Here is a 13,333-nt window from a genome sequence, read left to right on the forward strand (position 1 = left end):
GTACCTTAATGGCAGATTTGTTAGAACAGCTTTTCTGTGGGAATGTTAACCGAGTGTCCGTCCTGTTTCTGTTGTTCTGTGGATATTCTGTTGTTGTTTTTTAATTACTTGAAGTTGCTAACATGTCCCATCTTGATGCAGGAAGCTTAAGTAGACCATTGGGTCAAGAAAATTGTTCCTGTGTGTACATAGAAGACAAACATGTTATTTCTCAGTGTTCCATAATAATGTTACAAGAGAGGTACCATGTGTACGAAAGTGCTGCTGAACTTTGATCAATGAAAACGTATTCAGGATGACATCATCCTGTGGAGGCTGTGAAGCAGCTTTTACATTGTCTTCAGAATCATGTTGTTCCTCCAAGCAATCATAGTAATGCTCTAGTAAAGTTCATTGTTCTTCTTTATTAGCCTGGTGGGCTTTTTTGTTAGGAGAGCAAGTAGAGAGATGCTATAGTTTTGTGACAAAAAAAAAACCCTCTATAAAAGAAACATAGAGGAAAATTGGAGCTCAGAACGTCTCCATAGTCTGTGCCAGCTACACTGCAATGTTAGGCCCCAGACCTCAACTGCCAATATGCTCACGGGCAGTCCCCTTTGTGTGATCTTATCATTTCCCTGATCCATTAATCTCAGACCCTGAAAAAAATAAACAGTGATCCCTGTTTCTTAATTCCATTAAAGCGAGAACTTAGAAAATTCTGAAAGTAATTTATTTTCACAACTCACACCAGTGTTTTAAAACTAATTCATTGCTATCACTTGTTACAGTGGCTTAACTTTAACTCAATGCATGTTAACTTTGGATTGTTAAAATAATGGCACAAAGCTTGAAAAAAAACTATTTCAAAATGGTTCTAATATTGACCTTGAAAAGTAACTTAAAAAGTGATTCTTTGCACAAGTATCATCTTTCACACATGGCATAATACCTACTTTTGACGTTGTACTTCATCCCACTCTCTTTCATGCTCTCCCTGCCAAAAAGAAACTCATTGCAGATGGTGTTCGTGATTTATAGATTTCCTAGCACTAATGGGAAGCTTGATAACACCTTACTGTAAATGCACTAATTGTGGTTTTGTAACAGTCTCCATAGTGGACAACCGGGGGGGGGGCAGTGGCACACAGGTAGGAATGTCATCCCTTCATGTGTGCATGCACACATACATGCAGAAACACACACTGCTGAAGCTGCTATTTGTCACTGGTACCAAAATAAGAGGGACTATCTTTTATCTCATGCATTACAGGAGTGAAAGGAGTTAAACTGATGCCAGCAGCTTGATCTTCATCCCTCCAACCCTGCATCAAACTGCTATTGCAAAGACAGAGCGTGGCAACTGTGTGGCCAAAAGGGATTTCCAGGGAATTCCTAAAATCCTATCTCCCTCCTCCTCTCGGCTATTCTTAGTGCTCCCTGAAAATGCTATTTTCCTGAATCCCTGGATCTTCCTGACTTGGATAAGCTGTGGCATAGGCATATGACAAGTGCTCACAAGATTTCCTGTTCTCAGTGTTTTTCTGACTTTACCATTGCCAGCATTCCCCATAAGACTTTCCCCTGCACCAGTGAATTTTCCAGGCTCCCCAGAAAAATAAAACCCTGATCTCATTTCCTCCCTCCTCCACACTCCCACTATTTTTACCCATTCTTCTGCACAGAAAACTGTCAAATTCTGATATCATTTCCTGTGAATTCCGTGCAGGGAAGACACTACAGTATTCTACACAGCTTGTCACTGCTTCGGGGGGGGGGATTGTTGGGGTCAGTCAATGAGTAGGCTGATGGGCTTTGTGGTGATCACCAGATCATGGATAGCAAAGAGTCTCTTAGCAATAGATTAAAGAAGTCAGCCACACACACAGTACTCCTGGTGGGCGACTCAGCAAGGAAGCAGAATGAGAAGTCTTCTCCATCTGTGACGTTCTGCCTCCTGCGATGTTTTGCTTGCCTGCCCCCAGGAGACTGCTCTTTTATTAACATTACAAGGTCACAGGTAGTGACAGCATTACAGATAGTAGACAGGGTTCAGATAGGACAATGTTATTAGGGTTGGTCTGGAGAAAGGCAATTAATCAAGACCTCTGATTGGCCTAAGGGAAGGCCTCTATAGCAAACTCTCTATGATAATAAGAAAGAGGAGGAATGGTGGCAGCTCCTCCCCTCAGAATCAGCCACAGGATGCTAGGAGAGTTTTCCCTCACTAGAACACCCATGTGGCTTAGCAACCTTGGGAATGGTACCCCCCACGGGGAATTACATGAAACATTTGAGAAATTCTGTGGAGAAACCAAACTTTTCAAATAAAAAAAACCGCATATGGAAGGTGGTTTTATTTCTCAGTTTCTCTCCACGAATGGGAGCCTGTGATATTCATGTATTTCCATAGGTGGAAGGATATTCAAGGTACAGAAGTCCCCTCTCTTTTTCATGTAGAGAGGACTCCTATACCTGTAATAGCTGTGTGAATGAGGGAACAGGAGCACATACAGCCTATAAAGCCTGCTATACTTATTGAAATTCCCTCTTCCACACAACAGTCCTCTTCTTCTTATGGCTACCTTTTCTTCTGCCAGCACAACATTCAGTGTTTCCCAGACACATCAAATGCATTCACAATTTCACACATGTAACCTAATATCTAGTTGGTGTCTAGTTTAATAAGTTTTGCAACCTTGAACATTCCATTATAAAATGAAGATATGGGAAACAGGTTGCATGTAAATAAATCTCTTTTCCAATCTAATCAAGATTTGTCTTTCTTCTTTTCCCCTTAAAGATGTCAGGAGATCTGGCCAGGATTATACCTCCTCATGCTTTGAGATTGGGGGAGCTTCACACATTGTATTCCACTCAAGAAATCCTTTCGTCATTCCTGCCTTAGCCATCTGTAATCCAGCACTGACATTACTGTAAATTTCAGAAAAACAGACTTAATTTCCCATCTTCCTCTGTCTAAACTGCTGGCTCGGGCACTGATATATTAAATTCAAAAAACAAATCTCCTCCTTGGATATGAATCCTCTAGCAAATATTGAATTATAGTAGTTGTACCCTTTGTTGAGCAACCACTGACATAAGCAGGGCAGTTTGATATATTCGGTTCTTCAAACAACCACTGGTTTATGAATGTGGGATATTGTGCTTCTGATTCAAAATTCCAGGAAATTACCCAATATAGCTGCACAATACCAAGCCCACATTGCCAGCAGTAAAAAAGGATGCCAAGCTTTCCCTAGCAAAGGGCAGGCTAAATGCCACCAAAGGCAGCAGTCAGGATGGTCTATAGAAGTGGTCCCTAACCTTGGGCCTCTGGATGTTTTTGGATTTCAGCTCCCAGGAATCCTGACCAGCAGAGGTGGTGGTGAAGGCTTCTGGGACTGGTAGTCCAAGAACATCTGGAGGCCCAAGGTTGGGGACCACTGGTCTACAGGATACCCTCTTGTTCTCACTACCATTCACAAAGCAAGGTAAATCCCCGAAGCTGATTCATTTTTTAAAAAATCAAATAACTACTACTTACTAAAACACATAGCAACTGCCTGGGCTGTTTTTTGACAAGTGTGAATGGTTTCACCAAATTTGGCACAGAGCAAGAGCAGAATGACTGCTACATCTATGCCAAATTTGGGGCTAATCAGAAGTCCAGTTTCAAAGTTCTAATTTTTGTTTGTTTGGTCTGCTCCCAATTTTAGAATTGCCTTGTAGAATGCTGATTTGTTGTGCTGCACAATAACATCAGTGCATTCTTGTACAGTGCTAATAATATTATAGAACTTTGTGTTGCAATTTTATTTTATTTCTAGTTTAATGGAGGAATTCATTCTACTTCTATTTATTTCTTTGCAACAAAATAATAACTAGATAAAGGTTCCCCCTTGACAAATTGTCCAGTCATGTCCGACTCTAGGGGGCAGTGCTCATCCCTGTTTCCAAGCTGTAGAGCCAGCATTCATCCGTAGACAGTTTCCATGGTCATGTGGCCAGCATGACTAGACACAGAATGCTGTTACCTTCCCACCATGGTGGTGCCTATTTATCTACTCACATTTTTACATGCTTTCAAATTGCTAGATTTGTTTGTTTGTTTGTTTGTTTGTTTAACTTCTATCCCACCCATCTAGACCAAAGGTCTACTCTGGGTGGCAGGAGCTGGGACAAGCGATAGGAGCTCACTCCGTCGCGTGGATTTGAACTACTGATCTTATGACCTTGCAGCCCAAATGCTTTGCGGTTTAACCTGCAGCGCCACCACATCCCTACAGAAAAACAAAACAAATGACTGATCTCCTTGGATCTCTTGCTCTTAGTGTCCAGATGAGGCATTCTTCTTGCTCCCACATTCAAAAGATACATTCTGTGGAATCTCTGACAGAATTTGGAATTTTGCAGTGTTAAAACAGCAGCCGTGAAAAGCTTCTTCAGACTATCTTCAGACTATCCACAACAGACTAGCCAGAAATAATGTATTTAATATATTTACTACTATAACTGTGAGTAGTTTAAAACGTGGTGTAAAATTTAGACCAAAAGAGTCATGTATTGAATGTTGGAGAACTGTTTCATTCTCATAATATCATAAAGAAGCTGAGCGAGAGAGAAAAAAGAAAAAGTTGCAGAGGCAGGATGGAAATGTCGAAATGGTAATGCAAACAGAGCAGTCCATTTATTTTGCAGTGGCCAGGAAAACTGTCAGGACTGAAACAAATATCATCTCTGTCCTTATGCTTTCCCTTCCCCACTGTATCCCCTCGTAAATGGAACCCGATATATTTTGTTAGTAGGTAGAATTGTGAGAATGTGAGGCAAATCTCTCTGCAAGAAAAGTTCCTCCCTGCCTTACCTCCTCCGACCCTCAAACATGGGTGAAACTAATCTGCGTCCATTCAATTCTTCAAGAAAGAAAGTGGGAAAAGGAAGCTCTTAATCACATTGGGTAGTTTTCACAGCACACTAGCACATCTGAGACCAAACGTTGAATGCTCTCTTTTTCCCTCAGTTCATTTCACACTTATTGCTTATAACCATGGGGCATCATGTTGTGAAACAGGGAAAACTGACATTCTATACTTAATAGTTACTTATGTGCCCTCAAGTCCGAACTGACTTACAGGAACCCTAAGAGGGCTTTCAAGGTAAGTGAGATATCTAAAGAGTAGTTTTATCAATTCTACACCCCAGTTAGTTTCCATGGCCGTATGGAGATTCAAACTCTGGTCTACAGAATCCTAGTCCTTAACTGTATCCATTATAACACATTGGGTATCCTTATACAATGAATGCAACTATAATATTGTTGCTATATGCCATCAAATCACCTCTGACGTATGATGACTCTATGAATGAGGGATGTCCAATATGTCCTGGACCTCAACAGCCCTGCTCAGCTCTTATAAACTCAAGCTTGTGGTTTCCTTTAGGGAGTCAATCCATCTTGTATTTGGTCTTGCTTTTTTCCTGCTGCCTTTAACCTTTCCCAACATTATCATCTTTTCCAAAGAATCTTACTTTCTCATGATGTGCCCAAAATAGGACGGCATCTCATGGTCGAAAATGCAATAACAAGACTGATGACCAGAACAGGTTACAACTCCCTTTTCACAAGAGGTCTACCCTCTACTTCCCCTACAGTTCACCTTAGGCTTCCTCTCTCCGTCTACACCACAAAACATTTTTCAATGGCATCTGAAAACCAACAGCAAAGCCGGGGCAGTTTGTCCAAAGTTGTATCCTCCCATCTCAGAAGGTGTATCTTGTGGAGGAAGCAGGAGGGTGGAAGGAGGGTGGAAGGTATGCAGAGAAGGAACACAATCTTCACTTCCCAATTTTATTGAGCAAAGTAACGTGAGAGGAAAGAGGGAGACAGAATTTGGAGGTAGAAAAGGAAAAGATCTAGGGAGGCTATTTACTTACTTACTTAAAACATTACTTACTCAATGTACACTTTTAAACTTCCAAAGTTCTGCAGGAGCAGATAACATACAGTGAAAGCTCCACTGAGAAGCTTGCAGGGCATACTGGGAAACACTGCAGAGCATACAAACTGCCTCCATGTTTTAATCACACAGATCTTCTCGTCTTCTTTGTGGCCCCAACCTTTGCTGCAGACAATGGCAAATATTCATTCACCACTCTTTTGGGACAGAAATACTCAAATACATGAAGCAATCATACAGTTTTCACCAGACGTCATCAGTCAGGGGAAAAAACTAGATATGTGGATGCCAATTTCATTTCCCATCAGTTCTGTTTTTAAGAGATGTTAAATTTTGTTTCCAGAGAACGACTTATCTTTATAGATCTCAGAATTCTTTTAAAAACAGAACAGTGAATCAGCTGAATTGTAAATGTACACAGATATTTATTTATATCTGGCAGCCCTCAGTTGTTTTGTTTTCAGTAAGTCCTGTGGATACTATGGTAAGTTTTGGGAGAGTAGAGCAAGAAATCTCTACAGCTGAGGTGGGGCTTTTTAAACAATAATTTTTTTTCAGATATAACACCAAAGAGACTGCTTAGGAGGCTGAAATTGGGAAATCTGCTTCTTAAGATGACAGGTGCAGCCTGAGTAACCTGAAGACATCCAGTATTTTCTGATTGCAGAAATCAAGGAGGTTTGGGCCTGGTTAATACTGCGATGGAGAACATCTGGAAATACTCGTGCTCTCCAAGTAGGGCTAGGAACACTCTCTGCCCAATACTCACCAATACTAGGTTTCAGTAATTGACAACACTGGGCTAAGCAGAAGTGTTTGAAATCCATTGACTACAATTCTGTCTTATTCTTTTCCCCCTTACTCACTATAAGTCAGAAAATTTTGATTATTTAAAAACCTACTCAATGAGTGCAGCAAACAAGGAATATTAATCATAGAAGCCTTTTAAATCTCTGATCAAATTCAGTGATGCACAAATGCTTATTTATTTAGCTTTTACAAATGCATACCTTAAGATTACTATATATCCTATTTATCCCATCTATTTTTCTGGTCCAAAAACCGTATTCATTATATATTAAGAATTAAAATAACTCAGTGTTTCTTTAGTGATAATGTTATTGTTATGTGTGCTGTTTTGTTTTATTGCCTCTGTTTTTACTTCAAAGTAAAATAAAATTCCGTGGTTAAACTGTCCAACTGGCAAAAAGTTTAAATGCCTGAAATGCAATCATTATGATTATTTTAATGATAGCAGAAGAATGAAGCAGGCATATATAGATGGGAAAACTGAGACATGAGGGGGGAAAGACTGAGACAGAATTGCAGTCAATGGATTTCAAACACCAGTCATCCTAATACTATCAGACTTCACACAGACATCTAGCAAAACAAAATTACAGACAAATTCATGTTTTATGTGACTCTTCTACTGCACACAGTTTCTAGCATGAAACCTAGTTATCAACCATAGCCCAATGTGAAATGTAATTCAAAAATTATAAGCAAATCGGAATGAGGAGAGGGAAAATTATTTCTGCCAACCATGATAGCAAGAGCTATTCATCCTGAAGTACCTCTCAAACACTTATGTGGGAAAACATATTAAACAAGATGCAATATTATTTCCACATTATATGGAAAGAATTGTTTTTCTCTTGCTATTTAGTGCCAGGCTGCAACCTTTATGAGCTTTATAACCTTTATAGACAGGCCTCAACTATATATGGTGCCCAGTCAATGGCTTGTAGAAGCCATGTTTCTAACAATGACAGAATGTCTCAAAAAGTGTGCAGTTCTTAGAGAGAGAGAAAAAAAACAGGATCTGTTGTAACACTGTGGAGAAAATTGGGACCCAGCCCTGTAGCGTTCACCCTTATTAGGTTAAGTAGTTATGAATATTCATGTTTCAGGCTAATGTTGCTGAGAGGTGGAGCTGAGAGAAATGTAACAAAGAGAGAGTCAGAGTTAGTAAGAGTCAGTCAGAGTGAGGGAGAGTGAGAGAGTGGAGAAGGAGATACAGTGTGGTATTGGGGAGATCTGAGGTGATTAGAGTGAAAAGAGAAAAAGAACTGTAATGACAAATACTGCAGAAGATTGAGATTAATGATAATAGAAGTTACCTATGATTAATATTCAGATATCTGTATTCAATAAAAACGTTTTATTTAAAAGACAGTGAAGTTTGGACCTACATCTTCATACTTCCATACTTAATGTGGATTTAGTGATCAACTGGTGGCAGCGGGGTTAAAAGGAGGAGGAGTTTGCCTTCATGTGCTCTGTGTTTGGACGGTCAAGCAAGGGACACGAGGGCGAACACCACAGTTTCTAATTTGCTTCTGATTTGGGGCAATTTTATGAATTAGGGTTCACGTACACCAACAGCAGGGAGCAAACTAATGTGGGTTGTTTTGAAACAGTCAGGCTTGATTACACCGATTTAATCAAGCCCAATGGTTCACATGGAAATCGCACCTGCCAATATTGTGAAGTGGCTTAATAAGTCAACTACTTCTGAATATTGGCAAATGAATCAATTCTTCTGTCACCACCATGGATTCGACTGTGGGCAGCAGCCTGTAGCGTCCAGATTTAAGTAACTAAACAGGTAACAACTTTTGTTCCTTTTGAACAACAAAAAATAAGGATCTATATTTAACTGTACCGGCACCCAACTTGGGTGCTTATAACTATCACAATAACCAATTACTTTCAAAAGTAACTTTCTGGATTGTGTATATACTAGGGCAAAATATGTGTCCATCTAAGAAAGCACTGCTTGTTTTAATGACCAGTGGCTCTTTGGGACCCCAAAACCTAGAACACCCCAAAGAGCAGAGCCCTGAACTTGCTTTTCTAAACTGTATCTCTCAGAAGCTATAGAAAAGTAGCATTCCCAAACTGTGCCTTAGTTAGATAGGCATTGGGAAACTGGTGGCTCACTGGTTGATGTTGCTCCAGCACTGAAAATTGGAAATACTGTGCTTTTGCAGTTTTATTCACACCCATATTGACAACATATATATAAAAAATAATGTCCACATTTACAAATTATTATTGTAGAGCACAGTCTCAACAAGCCCAGAAGTAATCCTTTCCCCCCCCCCTTTTTTTATGTCTCCGTGTCTCCACCAAGGAGTCAACATGCAGCAGGATCTTATTTAACTTGGCAATTTCACTGTGAGAACTTCTTAAAATCCAACCCTATTTATATAGTGCAAAATCCTGGCCAGCTTTAAATCAGTTTTGCCAACAGACCAATTCCAGTTATATTCCTACACCCTTAGATTTGTTGTTTAACACAGCTTGCCTATAGGCATGCCAAGCACAAGAAAAACAGAAATAAGTAATGGATATTATTTATGTTGCAGTAATAGCATTACTCAAGGTCTGTAAATATATCATATGTTTCACACTAAAGATTTCTTCATATCTTATTTAATGTGTGAATTCCTTGCCACCCCAAGATAGCAAATTGGAGAGGAAATTCAGAAGCACCGCACGAAGAGATTTGTAGTTTAATAAAATATATACACAAAAAACCATAGAAATATTATATCTTTTTTTTCCTACATAAGAAAGCATGGTCAAGGGGTTCTCTAGGACCTGCAGTCTGCAAACTCAGTTTATATATATAGTTATTTTCAAACTAAACACATTCATAAAATATAATATAAAATTAACATTCTAATCACACAAATTACATACCAAAAACATATAAAACAAAACTTCAATCCGTCATTTAACTGTCCCCATATCCCTTCCAAAAATACATATAATCTTGGTTCAGTTTTGGATCTCACTCCCTGAGCACGGAGTGAGATCCAGGCCTCCTGAGTCAGTTGGTTCAGTTTTTTCCCTTTTCCTTTACTCGATATGGCATTTATAAATTCATCCCATATCTCGTTGAATCTATGTGTCTTTAACTCTCCTTTTTGGAACTTATTTCAAAAGTCAATTTATCATTAATTGCAATATTCCAAATTTCGTTATGCCATTCATGCAATTTGCAAGCCAAATTTTGTTTCCCATTTTTTGCATTCAGCAATTGTGCTGCTGTTAAAGCATTCATCTCTTTTTTCTTACATTAGTTCTATCATAATTTTCTATTTAAAATAATAGTGCTCTTTTGGGTGTCATTTCAATATCAGCTTCCAATATTTATCTGATGTCCTCAAAAAACTTTACACCATACATTTTGTACCACTTCACAATTCCACCATAAATGGCTGTATGTTCCCAATTCTTTGTCACATCAGCATTTCTTAGAATAATTAGCATATATAGTATTTAATTTTATTGGCATTAAGTACCATCTCCATACTGTATTATTTTGTACCCATTTTCTTTTATTCTGATTGACATATTTTTTAAAACCCTTTTATTCCAAATTTTCTTCCAATCATCTTTATCTATTTTCCCAACATTTGTGTCCCATATTGTTTTTAACTCTTCTAACTGATCCTTTCCTTTTAAGTATCTGTATAATATACCTATTCTTCCCTTCTCCTTCCTTTCCTCTTTCCCCTTTATAATATTTTCAAATTTTGTCAATTTCCTATCTTTAAATCTAAATTTATTACTATATGTTATCCACCGTTCCAGTGGATGACATAAATTTAATCATTAAATTTAATCAATATATCTGTTTTCTTTTTAGCATATTTTTCAGTTCCTTTATCTCATATCTTGGGAAACTTTCCAACTCCACTACTGGAGTTAGATGTAATATTCCAGGACAAAGTACTTGTCTCTATTTATTCCAAGTCTCTAATATATTCTTTATAAAGGGGTTCTGGGATTTTTAAAATATTATTTTAATATTATTGTTTTTCTTTATTCCAGTAGGATTCTTGTAACTCTCCCATTTTATATAACTCTTGCAACTCTATGTCACTCCATTTTATTTCCTAATGTTGTGTTACAATACTGTATTTGGAATAACTCTTAATTGGTTTGCAATATAATATTTACCAATATTTGGTAGTCCTCAACCTCTTTTTTGTGTGTGGTAAATACCACATCTTTTTATTTAACCTGGTTCTCTTTCCTCCATTACAGCATTCATTTATTATTCTCTGTATTTTTTTCAGGTCGTGTTCTGAATATTTAAGTAGAATCACCTAAAACAAAAACAACAAAAAAAATGGCAGTATTTTAATTTTACAAATTGCTATTTTATGGGACCAAGATAGTTTCACCCTTTCATAATTTTCTGTCTCTTTCTTCATTCTTTCCAAATTTATTTTCTTCAAATCTAGTATATTTTTTGTAAAATCAATATACAAATATCTAATACTTACTGTCACTTTAAATTTAATTAAATTTTTCATTTTATTCATTTCTTCTTTGGAATATTTATACATCATCATTTCTGATTTGTTCCAATTTACTGTTAATCCTATACATTCTCCCAACCTTCTTAAATGTGCAAAATAATTTTTTTCAGCTTAAAAAGCAAAAACACAAATTAGGCAATGCACCTTTATATCATAACATAATATACAACCTCCCAGCCCATTTGTGAGGACTGTGTCATACACAGGGCTTCTTGGGATACTTCTGGACAGCAGGAACTCCCTCTCACTGTGCACCAGCATTCGGCACATCTCAGCTCCTGTGAAGAAAGGAAAGGAGGGTTGGACTACCTGACTGTACTCTTCCCTCTTGCCCTCTGGTCCAAAATCTGCTGTGAGGAATTTGCTAGACTCCAAGGCAGTGGCTCCCAACCTTGGGTAAGTCGGGTGTTCTTGGACTACAGCTCCCAGAAATCCCAGCCAACACAGCTGGTGCTGAAGACTTCTTGGACCCAGAAGTCCAAGGACACCTGGGTTAACCAAGGTTGGGAACCACTGCTCTAAGACTATACCATAATATTTTGCTGCCTAAAGCAAAGCAGCAAATGGCAGGCTCCCATTCACCTAAATCAAAGTGCAAAGTAGCCAAAGCCAAACAGGTTATTTTGGCAAAAAAAGAGAAAATCCTAAAACACCTTGTCCTGTTGCTGGCAGTTAAACCACTCCTTAAATACCTGTATTTCATTTTCCTTAAAAGCCGCCTAGAGTGGTCGTATAGACCAGATGGGTGGGATACAAACCAAATCAAATCAAATCAAATCAAATCAAATCAAATCAAATCAAATCAAATCAAATCAATCAATCAATCAATCAATCAATCAATCAATCAATCAATGACATTTTGCTGCTTTTCATGACACTCACAATCTGTCACCAGACACGGTACCTCATTTTACCTAATGAGGGGGCAGGGCCTTGATATTTATGTAAGTGTCCCTGACATATTTTATTTTATTTGTTCATTTAATTTGTTGTTACGTGCCTTCAAATTGGAGCCAACGTACGGAGACCCTCACAGGGCTTTTAAGGTAAATGAAACATTTAAGGAGTGGTTTTAGCACTTCCACTCCCCCAGTCAGTTTCCATGGCTGAGCAGGGAGTGAGATCCAGGCCTCCTGAGTCAGTTGGTCTATCCACTATACCACACTGGAATCACATTTGATTTGTACTACATCCTTTTTTATCAACAGAGGGACCTGGGTAGCTCACAGTGAACTTTAAAGAACATGTATTAAAGGAACTTAAAATGCAATACATTACAATACTAAAAAGCAATTAAACATATTAAGCATTTAAAAGTACTTAATAAATACAGTAAATTCATTCAGAACAACTTGAAAATACATTTTAAAGGCCAAAAAGATGGAACTCCCCTATTAAAATCTTTTCCTCTACAGTTTAAGCCTGCCTAGAAAAGGGTCTTTGCCTCCTAATAGGAGGAATGTGGAAGGGCACCTGTCTGGTTTCCTTCAGAAGTAAGTTCCACAGCTTGAGGGCAGCCATGAAAAGGCTCTCCCTAATGTCCACATGAAAAGTGCCTGAGAGGACTCCCCCAGAGATCTTAAAACACCTGCAAAGTTCATACCTGCACAGTTCTAAAAAGTATTTAATTCCATAGAGGTACGTTCCCTTGCCACAAATGAAGAAGGTTGCCAACAAACACGAACCATTTCAGAGGAGGGCAACAAGGATGATCAGAAGACTGAAAGAGCTGAACATGTTTAGCCTCGAGAAAAGAAGACTGAGGGAAAATACAATAGCACTTTTCAAATACTTGACAGATAGTCATACAGAGGAGGGGCAGGATCTGTTCTCGATCAGCCCAGCATACAAGACATATAAAAATGGGCTCAAACTACAGGAAGCCAGATTTAAGCTGAATATCAGGAAAAACTTCTTAACTGTTAGAGCAGTACAACAGTGGAACGAATTTCCTCAGGAGGTGGTGAGCACTCCAACACTGGAGGCATGCAAGAGAAAGCTGGAGAACCATCTGTCAGATCCTCTACAATGTAGATTCCTGCAGTGAGCATG

At 38.5% G+C, this 13,333-nt stretch overlaps 2 long non-coding RNA genes across 2 annotated transcripts in view; one reads left to right on the forward strand and one right to left on the reverse strand.

Moving 5' to 3' along the window:
• The window catches only part of LOC144587055 (uncharacterized), a 663,623-nt gene that overhangs the window by 368,042 nt on the left and 282,248 nt on the right, over window positions 1-13,333 (forward strand). The gene's annotated exons all lie outside the window — the stretch shown is intronic.
• LOC144587057 (uncharacterized) overlaps window positions 1,136-13,333 on the reverse strand; it is a 93,333-nt gene continuing 81,135 nt past the window's right edge. Inside the window, exon 2 of the long non-coding RNA XR_013542223.1 lies at window positions 1,136-11,559. This is a non-coding gene — a long non-coding RNA (uncharacterized LOC144587057). The remainder of the gene's footprint in view (window positions 11,560-13,333) is intronic.

The sequence above is a fragment of the Pogona vitticeps genome, chromosome 2 (genome assembly GCF_051106095.1).
Source record: "Pogona vitticeps strain Pit_001003342236 chromosome 2, PviZW2.1, whole genome shotgun sequence".
NCBI classification, from domain to species: Eukaryota; Metazoa; Chordata; class Lepidosauria; order Squamata; family Agamidae; genus Pogona; species Pogona vitticeps.